The sequence below is a fragment of the Plecotus auritus genome (genome assembly GCF_963455305.1).
Source record: "Plecotus auritus genome assembly, chromosome: 7".
Classification (NCBI taxonomy): domain Eukaryota; kingdom Metazoa; phylum Chordata; class Mammalia; order Chiroptera; family Vespertilionidae; genus Plecotus; species Plecotus auritus.
The window spans coordinates 101,202,805-101,230,231 of record NC_137774.1 but is presented as its reverse complement, the minus strand read 5'-3'; the positions used below and the strand labels follow the sequence as shown (position 1 = coordinate 101,230,231).

Sequence of the window (27,427 nt, the reverse complement as noted above, 5' to 3'; positions counted from 1 at the left end):
TCAGTTCTTAGTGATAGTATTTGCCACAGAATTAATAACCAGCTGATAGGCGTATTCTATCAGGAGAAAAAGAGGAGTCAGGGGAGATAGCCAAGAGTAGCTAAGTAGACATGAGAAGCTCTGGAAAACAATGATCAGTGAATATTGTTGATTGATTGTGGTAATGTTTCAGACACAACTTATGTATCATTAAGGATCTTTCTCTACACTATTAATTAGACATTTTCTCTCTTCCCAACTTTTTTTTGTTTGTTTTAAATCTTTATTGTTCCAATTATTACAGATGTTCTTCTTTTTTTTCCCCCATAGCTCCCCTCCACCCAGTTCCTACCCACTCAAGGCCTCCTCCCCCCACCTTGTCCACAGGTGTAAGCTCTTTGTCCAATCTCTTCCCGCACCCCCCACAACTCCTGCCCCCCGAGAATTGTCAGTCTGCTCCCTTTCCATGCCCCTGATTCTATTATACTCACCAGTTTATTCTGTTCATCAGATTTTTTATTCATTTGATTTTTAGGTTCACTTGTTGATAGATATGTATTTGTTGTCACTTTGTTGTTCATAATTTTTTTATCTTTACCTTTTTCTTCTCCTTCTTCTTCTTCTCCTTCTTCTTCTTCTTCTTCTTCTTCTTCTTCTTCTTCTTCTTCTTCTTCTTCTTCTTCTTAGAGAATACCCTTCAGCATTTCATATAATACTGGTTTGGTGATGATGAACTCCTTTAGCTTTTTCTTGTCTGTGAAGCTCTTTATCTGACCTTCAATTCTAAATGATAGCTTTGCTGGGTAGAGTAATCTTGGTTGTAGGTTCTTGCTATTCATCACTTTGTATATTTCTTGCCACTCCCTCCTGGCCTGCATAGTTTCTGTTGAGAAATCATCTGACAGTCGTATGGGTACTCCCTTGTAGGTAACTAACTGTTTTTCTCTTGCTGCTTTTAATATTCTCTCTTTGTCTTTTGTCCTTGGCATTTTAATTATGATGTGTCTTGGTGTGGTCCTCTTTGGATTCCTCTTGTTTGGTGTTCTCTGCGCTTCCAGGACTTGTAAGTCTATTTCTTTCACCAGGTAGGGGAAGTTTTCTGTCATTATTTCTTCAAATAGGGTTTTCAATATCTTGCTCTCTCTCTTCTCCTGGCACCCCCATAATTCTGATGTTGGTATGCTTGAAGTTGTCCCAGAGGTTCCTTACACTATCTTCATATTTTTGGATTCTTTTTTCTTTTTGCTCTTCTGGTTGGGTGTTTTTTGCTTCCTCATATTTCAAATCGTTGATTTGATTCTTGGGATCCTCTAGTCTGCTGTTGGATCTCTGTATATTATTCTTTATTTCAGTCAGTGTATGCTTAATTTCTGATTGGTCCTTTTTCATATCCTTGAGGGTCTCACTAAATTTCTCGGAGGTTTCTAGAAGATTCTTGAGTAACCTTATAACTGTGGTTTTGAATTCTATATCCAGTATTTTGCTTTCATCCATTTCTTTCATTTGACTTGTTTCTTTGTCTCCGAATTTTGGCTGATTGCCTGAGTTTGTTTCTGTGTACTGGGTAGCTGCTAAGTCTCCTTGAGTTGATAGAGTGGCCTTCTGTGGTAAGTGTCCCATAGGGCCCAGTGGCTCAGCCTCCCCAGTCACCTGAGGTAGACACTCTTGGTGCACCCCTTTGTGGGTTATTTGCATAGTCTTATTGTAGTTAACCCTTGATTGCTGTTGGTATCACTGGGAGGAATTGACCTCCAGGCCAATTGGCTGTGATGACCAGCTATGTCTACACTGGAAGATCTGTTGCACAGGAGACACCCTTATGGGGCAGGACTTGCTCCAGTGGGGCTTTGGTGCTCACTGAGACTGCCCCTTGAGTGGGTGTCTTATGGATGTGGAAAGTTGTAATCTGGTATGGTCTCACTTTGATCACTGGGTACACTGGCTCTTGGATCTCCAAGGAGGTGCAAGGTTAGCCACTGTCTGGGGCCGCCCAGCAGGAGCTACAGAAACATCTGCAGATTCCTCCTCTTTGTATGGGGTTTGGAAGTGCCCAGACGAGACCCAGCTGTGAAACAAGGGGCTCTCTGACCCAGCTGCAGTTTGACAGATTTTAGAAGAAGAAAGGACAAGCCATTCATATGCAAATACTGATGTGCACAGCTTGGGTGGAGTTGTAAATTGGAAGGGGCGGGGTCTCTGGGAATCACCAGGGCATAGCAAACAGCAATGGCTGCCAATCAGCCCTGCACTGGAGAGGTCCTGGGGTCTCCGTTTCCCACTCCCCCGTGCAGGAACAATGATCGTTGCAAGCACCTCTGAAAGCCACTCTTGCATTCCTGTCCCAATACCAGACAGTCCAGTTTCTCCCCATATGTGTCTGGGTCCCCCAGAGTCTCGCCCGGAACTGGAATTCAGAGCAAGCGGGAGCTTGTATTTCCCAATTAAAAGATCAGCACATCCAGGTGCCAGCACTTTCCGCACCTCCGTACCTCTTACCAGTCTCACTGAGCTTTCTTCACCTCTCTAGTTGTGAAACTTCCACTCAGCCAACTTTCCTGCAGTTCTGGGTGGTAGTTGTTCTGCCTTTTAGTTGTAATTTTGATGTGGTTGTGAGAGGCAGCAAGTATAGGTGTTTACTTATGCTGCCATCTTGACTCTCCCCTTTTTATTTCTTTATAGTTTTAAAGATGGCTCTAGTGACATTGGGAATATCAGGACATCATGTCTTAGATGCTGATTGCTATTAGAATCATGCTCATTTGACAGAAACAACATGCAAATCTAATACATATTTTCAATAGTCTTAGGAAACTTACTTTGATGGAGCAGTTCTAGAAATATTGATTAAATATTTAAATAAGAACTGGGGAAAAAAAAGAGTTCTCCTTGTAAAATGTTTTTATAATAGGGCTATTAGCTCCAGTGAGCTTGGCATGCTATGCCTGTGGTCCCAGACTGATGGAAGAGATGTTATAAGATCTAAATGTGGGAATTTATATATTCAAAGGAAGGAGCAAAGATGGATATCCTAAGGCAGTGGTCGGCAAACTGTGGCTCACGAGCCGCGGTTTGCCGCTCTGTTGACTAATGCGTTTGCCGACCACTGTCCTAAGGGAGGATGTAAGCAATGAATGGTTTTGATGCTAATGAGCCCATTCAGATGGGAATTATCTGCCTTCTGAGCTCATTGGACAAACATTTCTTGAGTCCCTATACCTTGTGTTAAGCACTACATGGAGTGTGTTTGGCAAATTTATGAAAAAACTGGAACTGGTAAGACTTTCTGAAATCAGCATCAAGAGGGAAAAGGTAAAAGATACAAAGGGTTTGGAAAAGAACTGAAGCTTGTTATTAGGCAAGTTAGGTGAGCGGAATTTGGCCCAAGTGGCCACTACCAGTAAGATTCCCTTGTAAGTTTCAGGAGTTACCAGCTGAATCAGGCGATCAATCCTGTGACCTCTGGGAGGAGAGGCATCTGTGGCATTATATGGAGTGGTTCGAAGAGCCTGTCTGGAGTCAGGCTGCCTGAGTTTACATCCCAGATCTATCACCACAATCATTCAATGTTGGCTGGGTTCCTTAATCCCTCAATCTCTCAGTTCCCCACTTGTACAGTAGCTCATGGGATTGTTGCTAGAAAGTAATAAGATAATTCATGTAGACTACTCCGCTCAATACCTTGCACTCTATAAAAGTCCTTGAATAGATTTGCACTTGCTCTATGACAGTGAATGTACCATGTATGAGGGAGATGTCACTGGAGAAATGAAAGAAGAACGTGTCCTTGGGAAGCAGTCCTTGCTAATGCCATCCCTAAATTCCCTCCGGGGTAGGGGGGAGGGGGGAATGGAAAGATGCCCAGCATAGCGGCTTGAGGAGCAAAGCTAAGAGACATTCTCTCTGGACTCATTTATCTCCCTGCAGACATCCATACAGACGCATAATTTCTTTCCTCTTAAGTTTATAGCTTATAGAATGTCTTTGCTTCTGATAGACTGCAGGTACCTTCTGGTGAGACTTAAGCAATTTTCTCAACTTTTGCTTAATAAGAATAATTCACTCTAAGTGCCAAGTCAGCATAAATAGTTCCTGACAGATGAAACAGTTTATAAATCCTCCAGAGCTTTTTATTATCTTTGAAAAAAAAACCTTTACACTTACTGTCTGTGTGCCCCGAGGGCCTGCGGTACGGGAAGGGCTCTCCCTCTAAAGAACAAAGGCAGGCATCGGTTTAAAAAAAAAAAAAAAAAAAAAAAAAAAAGGCAGGCATAATTGCCCTGCTGGACTGAGGCTCCATTACACTCCAAAACTTCAAAATCTTGCTTGCTTTTAGATTGAGTACATCATCAAGAGCAGGAGAAAGCCAGATTCGTAGGATCTCCATGTCAGCAGTGCTGGGTCCATGCAGGGCAGGTGACAAATGGCTTTTCTTTTTTTCATTCATTGTTGCAACCTCTGACATATCTGCACTCTTGCTCTTGTATCTTCTCTGGTCTTTGAGGATAAATAAAGCAGCTGCCGGGTAAGCAGAGGTAAAGTAGATTTTGAAAGGGTTATTTTGGCTTTCTGAAGCTCCAATTAGGAATAAAGTAAACAAGTGATTTAACTTGCCCCAAATGACAATATATTCTAATAGGAGAGAAGAATAGCATATTTGGTGCTTTTCTGCATCAGTCTGTAACTCCCGTCAGATTCACCCAAACCAGTTGATGAAAGTCATATTCATTTCCTGCCCTCTCTTCTTAGCTGGACACTTGGCTTTCTAGCTCTTCACTCATCTTAGTTCATTCTCCCGAGGTTAGCATGAGTGTGAGCCATGTAGAATACTGGAGGTTATCTTTGCGTACACCTTTTTGTATCTACAAACTTAATTAAGGCCCCAGGAAAAACCTTCCAGAGACATGGTGCTGGGAAACAATTCTCCAAGAGTGTCATGTTTCTGCACATCTTGCAAGAGATACGAACTGTCCTTTCTTCTCAGCCGTATTTCTAAGGATGTTTATATAGTGAACAGCCATGGAATATATAGTGTCTCCCTCTAGAAGTGAAGTGCAGGCATGCTCACTGTGCCTTAGAAAAGATTCGGAGTCCCTGAGCTTGGGTACCTGGCACACTGCATGTACAGATCTACTATGGCTCTCCTTGCAGTGCCTGTGGGAACCGAGCTCAGTGAGAAGGATGGTAATGTTATGTAATAAACTGTGTGTTATGGTAATGTTATGTAATAAACTGTGTGTAATAAACTGTTCTTTGACTCTGATCCAAGAGTCCTGTATCTTCTGCCAGCCTCCCTGAAACTGTGGCCAGCTAATTTGTATGTAAGTTGAAATCTTAGACCCTTCCCAGTTCTTGACACAGAGTTCCAAATTTAAAACGATCCCAAGGAATATTAATGTACAAAATCCCTGACAAGGATTCTTAATGTATGGACCACTGTGATGCTATACTAAACTAGCATCCCACTACTAGCTCAGCTGACCCACTGCTTTCTCTCTCAGAAACTTAACCTATGTGTGTGTAACAGTGGCTGCACTCAATCATTATTCTTTTCAAAGCATTATTTTTGGAAACTTTTGAAAAGTTGGTAAAAAACACCCACACATTCAACTTTCAGATTACTTTCTAAATGTTATCAGATGTTTGATCTATGCACTAAGAATTAAGGTCCTGTAGATGGCTGGGACAATTTGTGTTTAGTGAGAACACAAAAGGACTCTCTGTTCCCACTGTATAGATTAGCCTAGTCATTCTGACCCATTCATTTATTCAAATCAATTTATGTGTTAACTTATAAATACATTTCACAGGGGTGAATACTACAGGTACATTTCTGCCTTCATGAAACTTCTTGGTTCCTGGGAAATTAAAAATTAAAAATAATTATAAGAAAATACTGTTATAAACATTATAAATGAAATAAATACTATGAAACAAGATAAAGAACATAATGGGAATTTTTTCTCTCGAATTTCAAAAATACATATATTATCAATGAAAATGATACAAAACTATAAAACTTTTTAAATAATTGAGGGTGTTGTTTTTTTGTCTTAGATCTTGTAGGTAAATAAGAAATAAGAACTCAAATATATATGTTCTTCTCAATTTTACCCAAAGAAGACCTTGCTCCATTGATAATCTTTGAGAAAAAGTTGAAACTTGTTGGCCATTATGTAGGAATTAGAACTGGAGCATGTGAGAAAAGAAGGGGCATATTTCACTTCTCAAATCAGTAAAGTAGACTTAAGACCTGAAAGAATTTTCTCATCTTTCCCAGTCAAGTTTTATAACTAACTACATTTCGATGACTACAGCCTGTGATTATAAACATCTAATCTGTTAAATATTAAAATAAGTGCATTGAAATAATGAGGAAGAGGAGAACACATATAAAACTGTGGTTAGTTATAAACACTCCAAATTAAAATCTTAGAAAAGCAAAAACAGGGAGATTTTTCTAGACAAATCTCAGCTTTATTCAATTCACAGGTTGATTAGAGCAAAAAAAAATTGCAAATCAGCAGGATCAGCTGGTATTGTAGACCTGTGGTGACTAGGCTTTCTGTGTCTCTGTTTCTCTCTGTATGCATGTGTGTACACTTATCGCCTTGGTTTTCTGGATAATTCAAACATTTGTGTTTTAACTTGTGAATTATTCCAAATTAGGCAGATAATTTACTAAAATCTGTACTTGGCCTCATATTGGCAAAGTTTGGTTATAAAATCCAAGCAATAAAACTATCTTTAAGTGGGAATAAAGAAAGCCTGGGATAGGGAAGGGATTTAGCTGAGGGATAGTTTTAAAAAGAAGGTATCATTATGTTCATCTAGATTGAAGGAATCTAATCCAATTGAAATTCTTCTTTTAAGATGGTGCCAGAAGGGAATTTATTCTTCTTTGTAGTAATGCTAGGACTTGAAATAACTTACCTAGTAATTACTTACTTCATGGGAAAGAAAAATCTCATTTGTGTTTGCATATTGAATCTGAAGGCCAAGAAGCCAAGATGTGGTAGACCAGTTCTCTTCATCTGTCAGCAATGGTAGATGTTTATCGTTGTGTCTCCACGAATGCTGCATGTGTATGTGGATGAGGCTGAAGCTTTCTGCCAAAGCATGCAGAACTGATCTTTGCTATCCAGCAAGCCACACTGCTCCCAGCTATGGCTTCTGGCTTGGTGACCCTCACTACACTGCACAGCTCATTTTGGACAGAGATTGTTCAGTATGCTTGTCCCTTGCTCTTAAAAGCACATACATTACAAATTGTCATAAGATTTCTGGTTTTCTTTCAGAACATGTATCAGATGAGTGTATTTTCTCTAACTCTATTGGTAGCACAAACACCCTCTCCTTTGACGTTTTAAATTTTTTAAATTTATCTTTATTGTTCAGAGTGTTACATATGTCCTCTCCCCCCCTCCTTTGGTCCCCCACCATCCTGCGCACCCCCCTCCCAAAGCTTACCACACTATTGTCTGTATCCATGGGTTATACATATATGCATATAAATTCTTTGGTTAATGTCTTCCTGTTCCCCTCTTCCTCCCTTCAACATTTTAATTTTATGAGAGCTTTAACACTGCCATCAAAGTCAAATAGAACTTCAGAAGGCTGCACTCTTTCATTTCTTATCCCTGTGAGGGAGGGAATCCTGGGGCAAGGCACAGTGGGGGTAAAAGGCCTTTTTGTGTAAGAAGCAAGCCTTCATTATATTGCCTGTGTTTGGAAATATCCACATGGTGTTCGATTTCTTTCTTCACATCCAACACTGGCAGTTTCTGGCACCTAACAGTCGAATTCTGGTCTTCTCTTCGAGTCTTGGTAACTGATGCTATTTCATCTGAATTACAGTTTGTAAAATAACATAAGCAACTAACTCATATTGTATTAATAAAGGAAATTCTCCTGCTGGATCCAAGTCAGTCTCACAATGCCTGCACAGAAAACAATTGTTGTGGGTTTATATTGGCATCCTTAGTCCTATCTATTTCTGCAAGAGTAGACCTAAGTGATACTGCCTTGAGAATTTTATAAACCGTAACACATTTCCATTTAATGACAATTGAAACTAAAGCAAATATTTTCTGCTTTAGAAAGTTATTCTACAAAGATTCCCATTGATAATTGAAGTGTTGTGACTCAGTGAGGAATCATGGAAGCTATACCTTTGAATGTGTTTTTAAGTGGGGTGAACCAGGGCTCTTGCTGACCTATGTATCCCCCACATGTCTCCTAGAGTTCTAAGTCCAGAGCCATTTACATCCAGTACTGCCTTTTGGACTAGTTGTATCATAATCATTTGGGGAACTTTAAAAATAATACAGATTTGAAGACACCAGTCACAGGATTCTGAGTCAGTTGGTCTTAGGCAAAGTTTTAGAATCATTTTATTTGTAAGTCTCTTACTCAATTTTAAGAAATGCAATTTTGGGAAACAGTTTTTAAATCCATAAGATACTTTAGCTACTTTTTCCTATAATACTTTTCCATGAAGAAATTAAATAATGACTTCTGATCACGCCAAAATAAATGTCCTAGTGCTTTTTTGTTGCTTTTATTTTTTCAAAGAGACCACTTTGATGGCAAAGCACTAGATTGTTTGGGAAGAGCCAGCTCAGGCAAATTTATGTAATTTGTCAAATTTGTTTTAGTTACCCTCGAGCCCTCTCTTTGTCCATGGTTACCTGGATATCTGTATCAGTCAGGATAAATTAGGTTATACCATGGAAACGAACAGTCCCCAAATCTCAGTGGCTTAATACAACAAAGTTTATTTACTACGCATGATACAGATCCATATGATCGACCTTGGCTTTGCTCCACAGCATTTTCTCTGGGGCTCAGGCAGACAGAACGGCCTCTGTCTAGAACATTGCTGGTTATTGTGACAGAGTGACAGAGAAGACATGGGCACCATGAGCAGGCTCTTAAAACTTCTGCGCAGGGAGAATCACACAGCTCTGCGTGAAGTCTTTGGGGAAGGGGGCAATAATCTCCCAACAGGAAGGGATAGCAAATATTTGAGACTCAAAGTGCACCACATAATTCTCTGTAGAATATAAATAGTGCTGATCTTAAACTAACAGAAAACAAGTACCCATTAAGTACCTACCATGTCCCAGACACTGGGAATACAACAGTGAATGGAAAACACAAAATCCCTGAACTATGGGGCTTTCATTGAAGGGCTGGGAGGGAGAATAACAATATTTTCCTTTGAAGAAACTACAGCAGGATTGGAGAGTAAGTATGATGAGAGTGTTGGGAGTTCTACTTAGACAGAATACTCAGAGAAGTGTCTTGTGAGATATTTGAGAATAGAATTTAAAGAGAATGGAGTCTATCCCCAGAGCTGGAGGAGGTTTTGGGGCAGTCCAGCAATGGCAGATGTCCCGAGGCAGAATATTTGTTGCCTGACAGGATCTACAAGAAGGCCAAACTGAAGAGACACTTCCATTCCAAAAGGGAGAAATAGGAAAGAAAGAAAAAAGTAACGGGTCTCAAGTAAGTCCAGATTACAAGGCAAATTGCATGAGATCTTGAAGCTCAAGTACACTTCCCCTTGGTGTGAGGCTCTGCCCCGAAGGTCTGGTGGACAGAGGGCCCACCTTCCAGACACACTGCAGGGGAGCTCCCACCCTGTGGCCATTTTGCCCTGAGCTTTGCCAGGCCAGGGTGGGACCTCAAGGCTCTGGGAAGCCCCATCCCATGAGTTTGGCTGGTTGAAAGTGAAGGGATGGTCTTCCCTTTTGAAACCAAGAAGGCAGCCCTCATGATCCCTGAGCCGCCTTCAGAGTTATTCTTCCCTTGTCTTGAGGAACAACACACATTCTCTAGCTTCACATCTTGTAAAATCCTAGAAGTCCAACAGTCTTCCTTCTTCCTTCCCATTCCTCCTGCTTCAGTTCAAACTGGCAGTTTTCCTGCTGAAGTGGCTAATTAAATCCACGGTGTGTGGATTAAGTCCACACTCCTCTCTTTACCAAAAGGATGCGTGGCCATACCCTCCCAGACACATTTTCTCTCTCTCTCTCTCTCTCTCTCTCTCTCTTTATTTTTGCAATATAAACAGGCTGAACATTTTTCAAATTTTAAATATCTGTCTCCTTTTTTGCTTAACTAGTTCATCTTTAAGTTATTTCTGTCTCCCCACATTTAACCATAAGCAGGGAGAATGGGCCCAGCCATAATTTCAACACTTGCTTGGAAAATTTTCAGCTAAATATTTGATTTTACTGCTCACAAGTTCTACCTTCTGCAAAATACTAGGACCGAAATGCAATTCAGTCAAGTTCTTTGACACTTTATAAGAAAGATGGCCTTTTCTTCAGTCTTTATTCAATAATATGTTTCTCTTCTCTATCTGAAACCTCATCAGAATGGCCTTTATAGTCTCTGTTGCTACCAGCATTCTCTTCAGGGGGACTTAGGTATGCTCTAGGAAGACTGGGGTGTTCTCTATAGTTCTCCTACTTTCCTCCTGAGCTCTTCACCAGAATCGCCCTTAAAGGTCTGTTCTTAGCAATGTAGGCCTCTTCCAACGTGCATCTCAAAACACTTCCAGCCTTTATTCATTACCCAGTTCCAAAGCTACTTCCACATTTTTAGATATTTGTTACAGCAGCACCTGACATTGTACCAATTTATATCTTAGTCCATTTAGGCTAAAACCAAATACTATTATAGACTGGGTAGCTTGTAAGCAATATAAATAAGAAGTTTATTTCTCACAGTTTATGAATTTTTTATACTCTATACTGTTCCACAGGCCTATTTGTCTATTATTTTTCCAATATTTAGTAATGCCATATTAAGACCTTTTTGATCATGATGTACATTATTCTATTAATGAAGTTCTTTATTAAAAGTGCTAATTTTTTCTGTAACTGTGTGTGATGGATGTTAGCTAGAGGTCTTATGGTGATTATTTCACAGTATATCCAAATATTGAATCATTTATGCTGTATACCTGAAACTAATATATGTTGTAGGTCAATTATCCTATATAATCCTATATAATAAAAGGCTAATATGCAAATCGACCGAATGGCAGAAAGACTGGTCACTATGACGTGCACTGACCACCAGGGGGAGATGCTCAACACAGGAGCTGCCCCCTGGTGGTCAGTGCACTCTCACAGGGGGAGAACCGCTCAGCCAGAAGCCGGGCTCATGGCTGGTGAGCACAGCGGCAGTGGTGGGAACCTCTCCCGCCTCCGCAGCAGCGCTACAGATGTCTGACTGACGGCTCCCGAGGGCTCCCAGACTGTGAGAGGGTGCAGGCCAGGCTGAGGGAGTCCCCCCCCCCCACCCCAGTGCATAATTTCATGCACCAGGCCTCTAGTATCTTAATAAAAATGGTAATATTTTATTTAGGGCTTTGCATGTAGCTTTATAGTAAAAAGGCCTATTATGTTCTCTTTCTAAAAATAGTCTAATCCAATTATGTAACATCCATAAAATGTTCTGGTCCTGGCTTTTGACTATATTTTTCAATTAGTCTATGCTGCTGGTCTGTTTTGTTTTTAATTTTTTGATGCATTCTTATTAATTTATATTTCTAGGAAAGTCAATTATATTTTAAAAATTACTTTGTATAAAAATGTTCTCTTACTTTAAAAAATTCCTGTATTTATAGTTTTGGTGTCTTTATCATTTTAATGTTTTTATTCTTGACCAGGTTAGCAAAGATTTACAAATTAGATTTTATTGGCATTTTCAAAATCATTTGCCTTTACATGTATATTCTATTGTGTGCTTATTTATAATTAAGTAATTTCTGTTTTTATCTTTTGAATTGAATTGTCTTCTACTTTCTTTGGGTGTATTTTTGGTTATTTCTCTAGTTTATCTTGACTATTTGATTTATTTATATTTAATTTTTATTTATTAAATACTTTTAAGCCTAAATTTTTATTATTATCATTTTGTGTATTTTTAAATTTGAAATGAATAGTTTTTCCTGTGTCGGTTTCTCTTTTTTTCTTTTCTTTAGAAGTTTTTGTTTGTTTTGTTTTGTTGCATTTTTTTGGTCTACTTCATATATATTTTTTGTCTACTTGTATTGTCTACTAATAAAGGTTTATTAAAGTCTCCCAAATTAAGATACAGTCATGTTGCTGGACTAATCCCAGCACATATAACACAAAATACCTATGGTTTGCACTCAGAGTTCCAGAGAGAGAGAGAGAGAGAGAGAGAGAGAGAGAGAGAGAGAGAGAGAGAGAGCTGGAAGAACAATACCTTAATGCAGCAATTTTCAACCGGTATGCTGCAAGAATTTTTAGTCAGGAGCACTAACCTTTTTTCCCTTGGATTGTCAAATAAAAACAATGACAACACCCAACACAACAATAACTGTCCGGGGTGAATGAATCAAGATTATCCCTATTTTTATTTTTTTTTTTGTCAGATTGGGTAAAAAATATACTATGCTTTTTGGTGTGCCACAGCATTTCAGTAATTAGCTTATGTGTGACATGAGATGAAAAAGGTTGAAAATTGCAGCCTTAATGCAATGCCTGTTGCATCATATCTTTACTTCTCTAGCTAGAGCCAAATCAGCAGTACTCTTGGCAAGCTAGACCCTCTCTGGAGCAACTGAATGTAATTAATGAATAAAGCAATCTCTCTCTATATGACATTTTTAATAAGATTTCCTGGATGTGATGAAGGAAATTGGAATTCCCTGGTGAAAGTCTTTGTATACACTCTGAGCACTCATTTACTTCCATAAGATGCAAACGTCTAAACTGTTAAACAACTAAACGACTTTGACAATAGTACCTCCTTTCCAAAGGAAGAAAATTTGATTTGTAAAGAGGTTGAAAATGTCATGGCTTCAGAAAAAGTTTTCCAAAATAAATTATAATTAAAGTTTATTCTAGTTCATAGAGTAGTTTCATATACACTAGATAATTTTATACTAGCAACAATTCTGTGCCTAAAATAGAAAAGACATGTCTATCATCACCATTCTGCTGGATGCCAGGCAGTGTTAGGGATCAGAAGTGACTCCTTCAAAATTACACCGCTAGCACGTGATGACGTCAGTATGGAATACACATCTTAGGACGTCAAATGCCCAGTTACTTTCCCTTTATCATAACAGTTTCCTACAATCCTGAGACTCAATTTTCATAGGAAAATGCTCCTTGGATTTCAATTCATGTAGATGATGAAATATTGGAACTGAGGAACTCTTCAAATGGAGCTGTTTAGTAGACAATTGGCTGATTTTAATAGAAATGTGCTCGATCTCTTCCAGTCACCCCTTCACCCTTTCTGCCATGACGGTACACCAAGACTCTGACTTACACTCAGCATCATGGGCTCCTTTACCCTGAGAGGTAGGGCTGACCAATGGGAGTGCAGAGGAGATGCTGTGGAAGAGGAGAGTGAGAGCAGGGCCCTCCTTGCAGGTTGATTTGGGCTGGCCATGTAACTTAACTGAAGATCCCAGTTCTTATCAGGGGCCTTTCCCACCCAGTTCATTTTTTCCCCCTAGTCCAGTAGCAATATCCACCCTTGACTTCTCAAGCCTAGGTTGGGAATGGTTCCCCAAGTGTTACTTTGCCTAAGAACTACACCATCACTTGAGGTTTCTCTCTACCCTGCTCACACCTTTGTAAAGGTTTCTTTTTAAACAATCCTCAAATTATCCCATTTAAATATGCCAGCTGTTTTTCTGCAAAGACCCCTACTGATAAAGGAAACAAATTACTCTCAACATTTTATAGTGTAAGTAAAAAGAGATGGGGTGAAGCGACAAGCTTCCTAGCCAAGCCACAGCTATTCAGAAACTAATATCTGATTACTACAGTTTTGGAAAGGAGTTGGTTCTTTTAATATATTTTTCATTGGGGATTACATATTTTCTGGACCGAAACCATAATCAGATCCAAAAGATTTCTAATACTTTATATATAGTTAATAAAATTTAATGGTAACAGGGAAAAAAGAGAAAAGAAAACAACCCTTTCAGTTTCTAAAGCAGCAAAAAGAAGTGCAGTCCTCCTAAATCATTCCGTCTCTATGCAAACTTCCTTGCCATCCCACCCTAAGAAATCCCTTAGAAGAGCTGGTTTCTCCCGATTCCCATTCTTTGCCTAATTAAAGCAGGCATGGGGCACTGCAAGGGCTCTCCTTCCAAAGTTCAGCGTGAGAAGAGAGTGGGAATGTTAATTACATGTGAACAGAGGGATTGAAACAGTACATTTCCAGCAGGCATCTGTGTATGAATGTAGATTCACACACCACACCACACACACACACACACAGCCAGCCAGAAAGGCAAACTTGTGGAGAAAATGGTGTGATTCTCAGAATTCACTCTGCTGCTTGGGGACTAGACAGGAATGGAGGCTATTACTTTCCTTCTGAGCCCGAGCAGGGTGACATGCTGACATGTCTGGTCTTTTCTGCCAGTTGGCCATAATTTGGGTGGGTGGGAAGATATACTCACTCCCATTTTCCTCCCTTATTCCCCTGCCATGGGTTAATTTTTAATATAGCCCATAAGGAATATTATGATTCAAAAAGTCAGAAAGGGATCAAGCTGCCTAATTTCTTAATCAATATAGGATTGGTCTCCCTGTCAGAGTGGCGTGGAGCATTACCCTCCAGTGAATTTGTTTTCCTGTGGTTTGTACGGGAGTCAGACTGACTGCATTTTCCTCTTCTGCATTTTAATGAGAAGGGGGGCTGGAAACTAAAACACAATGACTGCAGTCACTGTAGAGCAAAGCAAGAGTGGGCCATTTGTATTAACAATGTTCAGTTTTGAAGTCTCTCTGTTGTCATTCAAGGTGATGAGATAAAGTGGTCTACTAGAAATTTCAGTTTTAAAATTTAAGTTTTAAAATCTTGAACAATTATTATGGATTGCTATGTCCTTGGTTCCATTTTTAGGAGCGTAATAGATATTTCCTTGGACCACCAACTTAGAGGTACAAGCATGGCACAAAATAATAATAAAACAATTTGAACGTCAGCCCTTCTAGGTTTGGAACAAGGGAGTTGAGAGTAGTATTGCTAAAATTTAAATTTAGTTCTTAATATCTCAAAGTGAGTAGAAATAGCTTTACTGTAAATGAAAATTGATATATTGAGAACCACAGGTTTAAACATATTATTTAAAATTATAACTGCAATTGCTATTTGAACTTAAAATAGTCAATTTTTTCAAATGTCAAATGAGACAATGGCAAAGAAAGGAGATGCAGCATATTAAAAGCAGAAGATGATATCAGTATGACAAAAAGTCCTGATATATTGGCTTAATGATAAAAGTAATGTCATAATGATGTAAATAAATCAAATGATGGAAGAAACTTTATCCTAATATCAGCCAGAGGTCAATTCAAGCTGAAAGTCATACTCACTTAATGATATAGGTTAAAAGCTACAGAGAAGTTATAATTATTCCTTATTTCTTATTAGTAAAAATACAAATAAAATATAAAATTACAGAAGATAAAAGATATATTTATAAGAATTATTAAATGGTAGAAGGTGACACCTCACTTTCAATTCTTGATGGATAAAAAGGGCAAAATTTAAATATAGTATATTTTAATAGTAATATGTGTAATAGTAATTGATAGATATTCATATGTCAAATATCAAACCCTAAACACAAAGAAATGCATCTTTTTTTCCCCAAGGACCTATAGATATTCAGAGAATTTATCATCCTTTTGAAAGAATAAAACTGCTAAGTTCTAAAAACTAGAAATACATTAGACAATGTTCTCTAACCCAAATGCATTCAATGCTAGAAACAAATAAGGAAATTTGAAACAAAACATCTTTATTAAATAATTCTTAGGTTAAAGAAATAATATAATCACAGCACAGAATGTCTAAAATATAAGTGAGAAAATAATTTAAATCATATAATTTATATTAAGAAGAAACAATGGAAATAAGTGAGTAAGGTGTTACTTGTTTAGCTAGAAAAACAAATACCAAAATAACTTTAGAAAAAAACAGAAGGAAGAAATTTTTTAAAATAAGCAAGTATTCATAAAGAAACAAATGATAGAAATTATAAATAAATTCAAGACTTGGTTCTGTGGGAGAAAAAAATCAAACAAATAAATCATTTGCTAAATATGAGAGAGAACAAAAGAGAGAAGTAACACAAATTTGTAAAATAAACAATGAAGCCCTGGCCAGTGTGGTTGAGCATCCTCCCGTGGACCAGGAGGCCCCAGGTTTGATTCCAGGTCAGGGCACATACCGGGATTATGCACTCGATCCCCTGGAGGGGGGTGTGCAGGAGTCAGCTAACTTATGTTTCTATCTCTATCTCCCTCTACCTTCCTCTCTCACTCTCTCTAAAAATAGATAAAACATTTAAAAAAATAAAATAACAAATAAAAAGGGAAATGTCTACTGAAAATGAGAAAATCATTGTAAGAAAATCCTTTGCAAGCTTCATAAGGATATGTTTTTATTGATTTTAGAGAAAGAGGAAGGTGGAGAGAGAGAGAAAAACATCATTGTGAGAGAGAAACATTGATCAATTGCCTTCCATACACACCCCTACTGGGAATCAAACCTGTGACTTTTGTGTGTGTGTGTGTGTTTTCAGGAAGAAATAGATTGCAAATTGTGAATGTTGTCATCTTTTCCAAAAAGCTTCTGTCACAGAAGGTGTCTTTGGTAATTTTTTTTATTTTTTTGAGAAACAGATTATTCCAATATGATTTAAATTTGTTCCAGAGAAACATAAAACAAGGAATTCCTTTCAAATTATTTTATGACACCAGCATATGTGTGATAGTCACATAGGACAGATTTTCTCTCTCCCTCTCCCTCTCTCTTTCCTCAGAATAATTCTGATTGATATATTAGCAGAGAGAATTTAGGTATACATTAAAAGAGTACTACTATATAACCAAGTGGGATTAATTCAAGAATGTATCCAATTCAATATTGGTTACATTGATTTCTTTAGAAATCATTGATTTCTTTCAATCAGACAAATCTCATTATACTAAAAGGTATTTGATTAAATTTAGGACCTGTTCTTGACTTAAAAAAAAACAACTTTAAAACTCCCAAAAATTATAAATAAGAAGATATTTTTGTAATAATAATAATATAAATTTGGCAAAAAAAGATACTGTAAGAAAAATTATATTCAAAATAGTAAATAAAACTATATATGAATAAACTAATTAAGATATATTAAATTGTTTAAAATTTTAAAATTAAAATTTAAATAATTAAATGATTAGAAATTCTCTTTTAAATGTACAAATGTGATCTCCTAATTAATATTTTGTCATCAGTATTATTACATTTATTAAAGGGGCAGTATAGCCAACTGATTAAAAATATTCTACTAAAGGACATTAAATATAATTTAGTAAATGAAAATATGTCCTATTTTAGGTTACAAAAACTCAATACTTTAAGCTTACTAATCTAGTCAGTTTCTTCAAAATAATCTATACTATCCGTGTATTTTTATTTAATATTGAAGCAATATTTTCTTAAGAACTTATAAATTATCCTAAAATTAATTTTTAAAATGGATAAATGAAAAAGCCTAGAAAATTTGGAAGGACTAAAAAGAAATAATGATAAGGGTACTTATCCTACTACATATTAAAATTTATAAATTACTGTATTTAAAACAGAACATCTATAGGAGGCACAGAAACAGTCTGAATTGAAACATAATAAAGCAGTCAGAAATAGACTCAGGAATATGTGGTAGTTAATTATATGATAAATAAGATGGCATTTTAAATTAGTGAAAAGAAAAGAATTTCCAATAAATCATAGTGTTACTGGCTAGACATTTGGGAAAAAAGAAAGCTAAATCCCTTAAAGGAAAATAACTTCCAAATGGATCAAAGATTTAAATGTATATTTTTGAAAAGATATGAAAAGGGAAGAAAGAAACCAGGCCCTAGCCATGTTGGCTCAGTGGATTGAGTATGGGCCTGCGGACTGGGGGGGTCCTGGGTTTGATTCTGGTCAAGGGCACATGCTTAGGGTTGAGGGCTTGATCCCCAGTAGGGGGCGTGCAGGAGGCAGCGGATCACTGATTCTCTCTCATCATTGATGTTTCTTTCCCCCCTCTCCCTTCCTCTCTAAAATCAATAAAAATATATTAAAAAAGAAACCAGAAAACATGGGTGAATAATTTTATAATCTTAGAATGGAAAAATCTTCCTAAGCAATATAAGTCATTCAGGATCCATAATTAAATTTTGATAAGTTTGGTTATATAATAATGTAAACTTTCTGTACCATGTAATAAACTTAAAGTAAATCCAAACACAAAATAAAAGCTGACAAATATAGGAGAAAGAATTACTATGCTTAGCATATGAAGAACTCTAGCATATCAATGAAACTGAACCACTCCAACAGAAATATGGGTAAAAAAATAACAGGCAGTTCAAACAAGGAGAAAATACAAGGCCTGATAAACATGTGGAAAATTAGTCACTCTCACTAATAGAGAAATGGAAAAGAAATCAGCTATATTATTTTTCACTCATGAAACTAGTAGATGTTTATGTGACTGTAGGGAACACTGAAGTGTCCAAGTCCTACTGGTGTGAACATAACTCTATAGATTTCTGGAAGGCAGTGTGGGAGTATGTAATATATCTTAAATTAGATACCTTTGCCTAACAACTTACAAAAATTTATCCCAAGGAGATCATTGTATGGGTTAAATTAATATATATGTATGAGGATTCTCTTCAATGTATATAAATAATCTATAAATGTCCCTCAGTATGAAACTGATTCAATTAATTATGGTAAAAATTATAGAACCATCATATATCCAATAAAATACCAATATAGATCTCCATATAATTACCCAGAAAGATGCTCATGACATATTTTTTGGTTAAGAAGTTTAAAAATTAGTAGGTAAAGAATAAACTGAGTGTGAAATTATATGTAACTAGAGGCCCTGTGCACAAATTTGTGCACCAGTGTGGTCCCTCTGCCTGGCCTGCGGGATCAGGCTGAAATAGGCACTCTGACATCCCCCGAGGGGGTCCTGGATTGCAAGAGGGTACAGGCCAGGCCGAGGGACCTCACTGGTGCATGATTGGGGCCAGGGAGCGATATGGGAAGTTGGCCAGCCAGGGAAGGACCACAGGAGGGCTCCAGGGCATGTCCAGCCCATCTTGCTCAGTCCTGATCCACCAGACCCCAGCAGCAAGCTAATCTACTGGTTGGAGCATCTGTCCCCTGGTGGTCAGTGCACATCATAGTGAGCAGTTGAGCAGCTTTAGCATATCATTAGCATATTATGCTTTGATTGGTTGAATGGACTACTAGATACTTAGCATATTAGGCTTTTATTACATAGGATAAGACCCATCTATGTAGATGTTGTGCACATAGAAATATACAAACGTTTACCACCCTGTATTACTTATATTTCCCTTGAATACAAGTAACAGAAACTCAGTCCAAACTGATTTAAGCAAAAGGGGAAATTTTTAGTTCAGATAGTTGAAAAGTATAGAGTTTTAGTTTGTTTTCAGGCACATCTCTTCCCCAGGCTTCAACCAGGGTCATCAGGAAGAGTCAGTTTTTCTCTGTTCCAGTTTCTGCTCTGCTTTTTCTGTGGTGGCTCTATTTTCAGAATGGTATCTCCCCTCGTGGTGGCAAGATGACTGCCACAGTTTTTGCGCCTCCTCTCCATTTCAGCACTAACATGAAAGAAAGTCTTTCTTCTGATTAGTCAGTTTAAAACTCTGGTTTCATTGGGCCTGGTTGACTTCACTTGGGACATGTGCCCATACTAAAATCAACTCTGTGCTCTAGAGAATGTAAGATTGCTATTGGCTTAGGCCTGTGCATCACATGGTCCACCATATATCCATGATGCCCACAGATAATGCAGGATAATACCTACAGCTTGTAGCCTGAGATTTGGATTGGGTAGGGAGAGAGAGGAGCAATCTCCCGAAAGGAAAACAGGTGGCATTATTATTCCCTGGAGAGGGTAAGTGGATGCTTGGCTACTAAAAGAACAAAAGAAGTTTGTCTATTCATGATGATGTTTCTGGACATATTTATTCTCTGTTTTCTACTTTTATGTGCTCTTTGAGAATTTACCATTTTTAATTAGCAAAACCTATGAAAAACTATTAGCTTGCATAATTTTTATATTTTAAAAATACATCTATTTTCAATATAAATCATGTAGACAGCTATTTATTTCTCTAGTTCATGCTATGGTTGCTCTTTTGTATTTCTGCCTTATCTTTTACTTATTTATTTTTGTTTTCTATAAACCTCTCAGTGTTACCTTTTTCTGTTATATTTCCATAATTATTCAAGCATCCAAAGTCACAGACCCAAGAAACTGCAAACACTGAACTGTTACCCTAGGAAGTGTTTCAGAGAAAGAAATGCAGAAGTAAAGAAATAGAAGGTGGCTCCAAATGTTTGAAGGCTGCATTTAGGGGACTAATTTTGATGTTATATTTACATAGCAAACACAACAATGTTTTGCTTTTCTTGGAAGTTCCTGTGCAGTTGCAGGAGGGAAGGGTGGCTTTCCCAAGCCTACTTGATCCTGCCTTTGGTGAATGGTTTATTTAGATCAGTGCCTCAAAAAGCATCCATGTACATGTGCATCACCTAGGGATCTGTTTAAATGCAGATTCTGATCCATATGTCCATGTGCAGGCCCAAGATTCTTCGTTTCTCACACACTCCCAGATGGAGTTAAATGCTACAAGTCTACAGGCCATACTTTGAAAAGGGAGCATTTGAATAACATTTTCCTATCTATTAAGTAAAAAATTAAGTCCACCATAATTTGCATTCTTTTTATTAAAATTAGAAATATATGAAAATACTAGAGGCCTGGTGCATGAATTCATGTACAGGTAGGGTCCCATGGCCTGGCCAGCAATCAGGGCCCATTGGGGCTGGGCTAGCCAGGAGGAGGGGCCACGGGAAGTTGGCTGGCTGGCCCCACCCCTGTCCAGGGCCCATTGGGGCTGGGCCGGCCCAGGGGAGGGACCAGAGGAGGTTGGCTGTGGAAGCTCACTGACCACCAGGGAGCAGCTCCTGCATTGGGCATCTGCCCCCTGGTGGTCAGTGCGCATCATAGCAACTGGTCGTTCTGGTCATTCTGGTAGTTCGGTCATAAAGGTTGCTTAGGCTTTTATATATATAGATACTTTAAACAATTGCAGGTTTATTTGTATATACTGCTATTTTTTATTTAGGACTAACTTTTTGAAAAATCAACAAAATTTGATTCTATGTTACCTCATCTTAAAAGAAGGCAAATACTTCAATTCTCTCTCCCACTCTAATATAAAATCCCAAATCTGTTTTTACATTACTTCCATAAGGAAAAAAATGCATTCTTGTCCTCTTAAATGCTATTTTTCTTGCTCTGAAAGATTCAACAAAGATTACGCAATTCAACTTTGAATTACAGGGAGATTGTGGAAAATCCTTTCTTGTTTGTGATTTTGACAATGTGCTCTGTCTAGGGCAAAGTCAGAGCCATGGGTTTTTACTTTATTGCTGCCAACCAATAGGATTAGTCATGTAGAAGAAGCAAGGTGCAAAGAGCTTCTCTGGGAGGAGTGTTTTAAAACTTAGATGCTTAGTTATGCAAAATGGTGGCTCCTCTTTCTCATTCTGGGTTCATGTGACCTTGGACAGCAGACACAGCCTTGCCCTGGCTTTCAACACCAATAACAACAAAAGGCCTAAGCCATTTAACCTGTCAGAAGACAGTTTTTGTGGCTGCATATGAATTCACTTTGGGTTACAAACATTTTTAATAATGCTTATGTTTTTAAACTTCCCATACTCTCTCTAACTCCAGTGCTAAGATGGATGGAATCTGAGAATTAAGATAAAGGGCAGGAGTTTGCCTTGTTCAAGAGGAGTGTGTGTGTGTGTGTGTGTGTGTGTGTGTGTGTGTGTGTAACAGAAACACCCTTCTCCATACCTCCATTGGTTTGTGTGCCCTTCTTTCAGCTTGCCCAGGAGCCAAACTTGCTTTTAGGAACTCTAGTAGGCGATTCCAAAGTGGTAGCTCTGCTATAATATTTACTTACGTATAAGCATCCCACTTGCCCTTCAGTTCCTACTCTGTTTCTGAATGTGGCCGCCCTGCTGGGTGAGCCATGATGCTATCTCCTGTGTCCCCTTGCTGTTCTCCTGATTGCACACACAGGCTACCTCATCTTCTGGGAGCTTGCCGGCACATTCAGACTGTATTCAGCACCTACAACTACCTATGCTCTTCTATGACTCCTACTGAGCCCAGTGGCTAGGTATTTCCCCCCCCCCTTTTTTTGGCTATGCTTCTATGACAGTTATTGGCACTTGCTAAGAAGACAGTAACATAAGCATCTATAACAACAAAAAGAACTTGTTGATGAAGAAAAGTATCACCAAAACCTATATGTATTTTTACCACAGACATTGAGCTTTGGTAACCAAAAATACCTCATAGTAAACAACTTTTTACTGTAAAATCATGATGCTTGTTTGATAGTGGATGTTGGTGGACCATTGATTTAGACAGACAGTCTTAATATGTAGGTTTAACCTTTAACCTTGCCCCCAGAACACAGAGACCCCCACAGTGTTCTCCTGTGGCTTGGCAATTTGTCTCCCCCTTCCTTCTCTAGGCCTCAGACACTTGGTGACTGGGGACCCTACAGGACTTTAGAGTTAATGACACTAGCATTGTATATACCAGTAGACAAAGTCTTGCAAATGTATGTGACTAATTTTTTTTTTTGGGGGGGGGGTCTTGTTTAAACACATCTGTGAACTTGGCTGGATGAGTACAGTTGGGAGATCTGGTGACAGGTACCAACAAGCAGTATCAGGGCTCGCTGCAATACAGGGGGAAGTCATAGTTATTTAAAAATACTTTTTTGATTCAGAACTGGGTGTGACGGAAGAAGAGCAACTGTGCTGAGAACTGGAGGAAGACCAAAATATGATTCTGGAAGCTCTTCTTGACTCTGAAACAAGGCGTGCTCACCAAAGTGCTCACCAGTTGCACTTGTCACCCCCTCCAGGCCTCCTATCCCTGCGCGTGTAGCATGAAACTGGGGCATAGTGGGCAGGAAGCAGCTGGAGGGCTGCTGGAAAGAGTCCAAGAGGGGGCCATCCAGGGCCCACACACTGGAGTGGTGCTGCTGCATGAACTGGTTGGTCAAGATAGCCTTCCATTCCTCTTTGCGCTGAGCCAGCGCCACGTACAGCGGCTTGGTGCCTAGGATGTACCCGTTCATCTCTGTCACAACCTTCGTTGCCTCTTCTGGAGAGGAAAGATACACAAACCAAGCCCTGTGCTGGCCGCCCTCTGTCGTCACCCTGGCACTGGTGATGACTGCGTGAGGAGAGAACTCTTTCCTGACTCTCAGTACCCAAGGAGTCCTCCAGGTTCTTCACATACAAGTTCACGCCCTGATAATGGTTCAGCCAGTCCAGCTCCATCTCCATCATCTGCTGGAGCCTTCACTTGAGCTCACTCTGCCGCTCCTGGGCATGACCCACATAGAGCAGCTGCCTGCTAACCTCCTTCCCGTTCTTCACAGCCTTCTGCTTCTCAAAGGTGGCAAAGCCAAAGCCTTGGGAGTGGCCGCTGTCGTCGCTCCTCGCCTTCATACGCAGCATCTTCCCAAACTGGGAGAAGAGTCCTCCAGGACCTGCTCGTCTATGCCCATCTGCGGGTTCTTCACATAGATGTTGGTGAACCCCACGGCCCGAGCCCCAGCTCCGCCTCCCGCTCCTGTCAGGACTTGAAGGGGCTAACGAAGACTTTGCGGTCATGCAGCCACATCCCATTCAAAATGTTGATGGCCTGCTGCGCAGCCTCACGGGTCTCCAAATGGACAAAGTCAAAGCCTCGGGAGCCACGATCCTCACATATCACCTTGCAAGGCAGGATCTTCCCAAAGGTGGAGAAGGTGTCATCCAAGGCCTTGTTGTCAATGGACTCCTCCGGGTTCTTCATGAAGATGCTGCCCACACCCAACTTTCCAAGTCCTGGGTCTCGCTGGGACCACACGATGCAGTTGGCCTTTGAAAACCTCCAAGTTCATGTGTCCGGTGTCTGCGCCGAGTTGGCCGATGCTGGAAAGTGATGTAGGCGCAGCCCAGCGAGGGCAGGTGGCCACACCGCGGCACACGTTTATAGATAGGGTGGGCCTGGCAGGGGGTAACTTCTCAGAGAGCACAGCCTCGGTCACCTTGGGGTGCAGGTCGCCCATGTAGAGCGAGGCAAGTGGGCAGCCCGGCCGATGGTGTTCTTGGTGGGCGCTGGGGGAGACCAGGAGCCGGTGCCCATATGAGTCACCCCGTTGGGAACCTCGGCGGAGGCGGTGGGGCGCAGGAGACAAGGGACTCTCCTGTGATTAATTTTTAAATACATAAGGAGAAAAAAATTTAAGTTCATTGGTTTGGGGATATAAAACTTAAGCTATGGAAGAACACATAAAGAATTCCAATATGTTTTGAATAACCCATTTATCCTAGAGCATCTGGCAAACATAAACTTGGAAGTATGGAAGAACCTCCATGTTAAGAATGGCCACTTTCCAAAGAGCTGTAAGGGACATAGATTTAAAAACAACAACAACAAAGCACAAACCACAGTCATCTGCCACAGAAGTAATGATGGCAGGAATTATAAAGGCTGGTGATAATGAGCGGAAGGCTATGCCTTTAAGTCCTGCCAGTGAAAGCCAATTTAATGAAATGAGGGTTTAATTAGAAAAACAAAGATGACTTTCACTTCTATTTTTAATTTCGTGGATGAAAAGTAAGCCTCAGAAATATGAAAGAACCAAATAAAGGCATCAAGTAAGAAGAACTTAAACTTCTTTTCTTCTCCTGGTTTGGGGGAGGGTTGGGGAGTTTTAGAGCAGAAGATCGTTTGGCAAGCAATAGATAAATATCAGCAAACTGAAGTCTTTGACTTTGCCTTAAGTGGCAAAATGCATGATGAACACAAGGCTGAAGGAGTCTGAGTTGAATATAAACATGGAGGCAATTATTGGTCTTATTTATTGGCTTATCAAGCACTTCTTGCTTAATAGAAGATGCTGTGGTGGAACACAGAATGTCTATTAAAACCTCAAAGTGGAGACATTCTGAGAATTGAAATCCTACAGAGTATTTCTAGGTACTTCAGGAAAGAAAATATTATATGTAGATCTATGAGTATGAGAGAGTTTCACTAAATAAGGATTCTAATTTCAAAATGAATGCTGTGCCATGTGCCCAGATGGCAATAATGGGTTAAACCTAAATAAAGAATTTAAGCAAAAGCATGAAAACAAATTAAGATATTTAAAATCTAATTTATTATTCTTACATTATTTTTAAACTTTTTTTTCTGGGTGAGGGATGGTTGGGGTTTGGGGAGGATGATGAAAAGAGTTACAGAAAGAGAAGTGCCACAGTGGTTAAGTCAAAATCAGTTAGTTCAGAGAAACTCAGTGGGAGGTCTATATCATATTTTTTACATTTGTAATAAACTCAAAATTGTATTGGTCTTCTTCCCCCACCCCCTAAACTGGCAAGTTTATGTGGCTGTATTTATCTATACCAGGTCTGAGTGGGCATACACACAAACCAAAAAGTTTAAAAAAATTTTTGCCTGTCTCCAGGACATTTTAAAACTAATTTATTTAACTCTACATCATCATCAAGAAAGATTATTTAAACAGAGGCACAGTCTACTCTTTGAATATCCTACCCTGGAACTAAAATTAGCAATGAAACCCATGAATTTAAACCATTCCAAGTTTTGCATCCAATCGTATTAACCTTCCTACCAGTTTTCCTGCTCAGTTTAATCTGATAGCCCCAAGAGATGGGTTCTGAAGGAATGCCTGAGCTCTTGGGGAAGGAAGTGGTTAAGAAGGAAGAAGTACATTTCTTGGCAGAGTTTCTGAGCATGCAGTGATCTTGCTCAGGGCTGGAGTAGATAGGGCCTAAATATCTCTATGTCTAAAAGTATAATTTAGAGGTGACAAAAGGCCTACCAGCTCTAAAGTACCTATGTTCTCACCATAAGTGTACTCATCAAGGATACATTTGTTAATTAAACATTTTGGTGAGAGAGGGTACCTATCTTGTGCAGAGTTTGTGTTTGGCATTTATGGAAGGTTGGGGGTGGAGTGGGGACTAAGATATGGCCTTTGATTTCAAGAACAGATCCACCTCACATTTTCCAGGCCCTGTCAAGAATGCAAATGGAAGCCCCCATACCATATGTCTAAATATTTTAAAGCCATAAATTAAATTTTTAAACAACTTATTGAGATATCTTAGATATACAAAATTGTGGATATTTAAGGGATACAGCATGATGTTTTGATATATCTATATATTGTGAATAGATCACTACAATCAAGCTAAATAACTTTTTCATCACCTTTACATAGTTACTATTTTGCATGTTTGAGAGAGAGAGAGAGAGAGAAAGACTAAACAAAGAAGCTAAGTCTAAAATGTATATGGGAATGCTAAAAGGTCAAAAATACCCATGACAATTTTGTAGATAACAAAGTCGAAAGATTTACACTAGTGGATATCAACACATATCATAAATCTACAATTAATAAAACAATATGGTATTCAGAAAAGAACATTGTAAAGAATTAAAAAGCAGGCCTATACCCAAAAGAACATTTGATTTGTGACAATAATGGTCCTGCTCACAGTGAGGGAAGGACAGTCCCTTTCATTAAGTGATGATGAGTCCATTGGCTAACTATTTATGGAACTGAATGAAATTTCATACCCAAACATCAATTGTAGATCTAAATGTGAGAGGTAAAGCATCGGTACTTTCAGAAGATAGCATGGGAACATCTTTCTGAACTTTAGGGATGAAAAGCTATTTTACAACAACATAAAAGCACTAACCATGAAGAAAAATGTTTACAAATTGAACCTTATAAAAATTAAGTTCTGTTTATCAAAAACATCATTAATACAGTGAAAAGTTAAGCCAGAAGACATTTCCTATACATATACATTGCAGGATTCATATCCAGACTATATAAGGAACTCCTAAAAATAAGTAAGAAAAATATAGATTACACAATAGAAAATGGGCAAGAAATTCGAATAGGCACTTCATAAAGAGAATATTCAAATGGCCAAGAAATGTGAACATGTGCTAAACCTGTTAGTCATTAGGGAAATACAAATGAAAACCCCAATGAGATATAAAAACACATTCACCAAAATGGCTGAAATTTTCTAAATGATTATCAGTATCAAGTTTTGGTATAAATGTAGACCTCTTGCACTTTGGTGATGCAAATATAAATTGGTACAACCACTTTAGAAAACTTATTTGTAGTGTATATTAAACCTAAAAAAATCTTATTCAGAGACCTAGTAATGTAACTTTTAGATATATACCTACCAGAAATGCATACAT

At 38.8% G+C, this 27,427-nt stretch overlaps 1 pseudogene across 1 annotated transcript; it reads right to left on the bottom strand.

Annotated features, from left to right (window-relative positions):
- LOC308252729 (polyadenylate-binding protein 1-like) lies at positions 1-27,427 on the bottom strand (annotated as a pseudogene). Its single transcript has 3 exons — positions 27,413-27,427; positions 23,018-24,377; positions 1-56 (listed from the first exon to the last, which is right to left on the bottom strand). The product of its transcript is annotated as a polyadenylate-binding protein 1-like (transcript).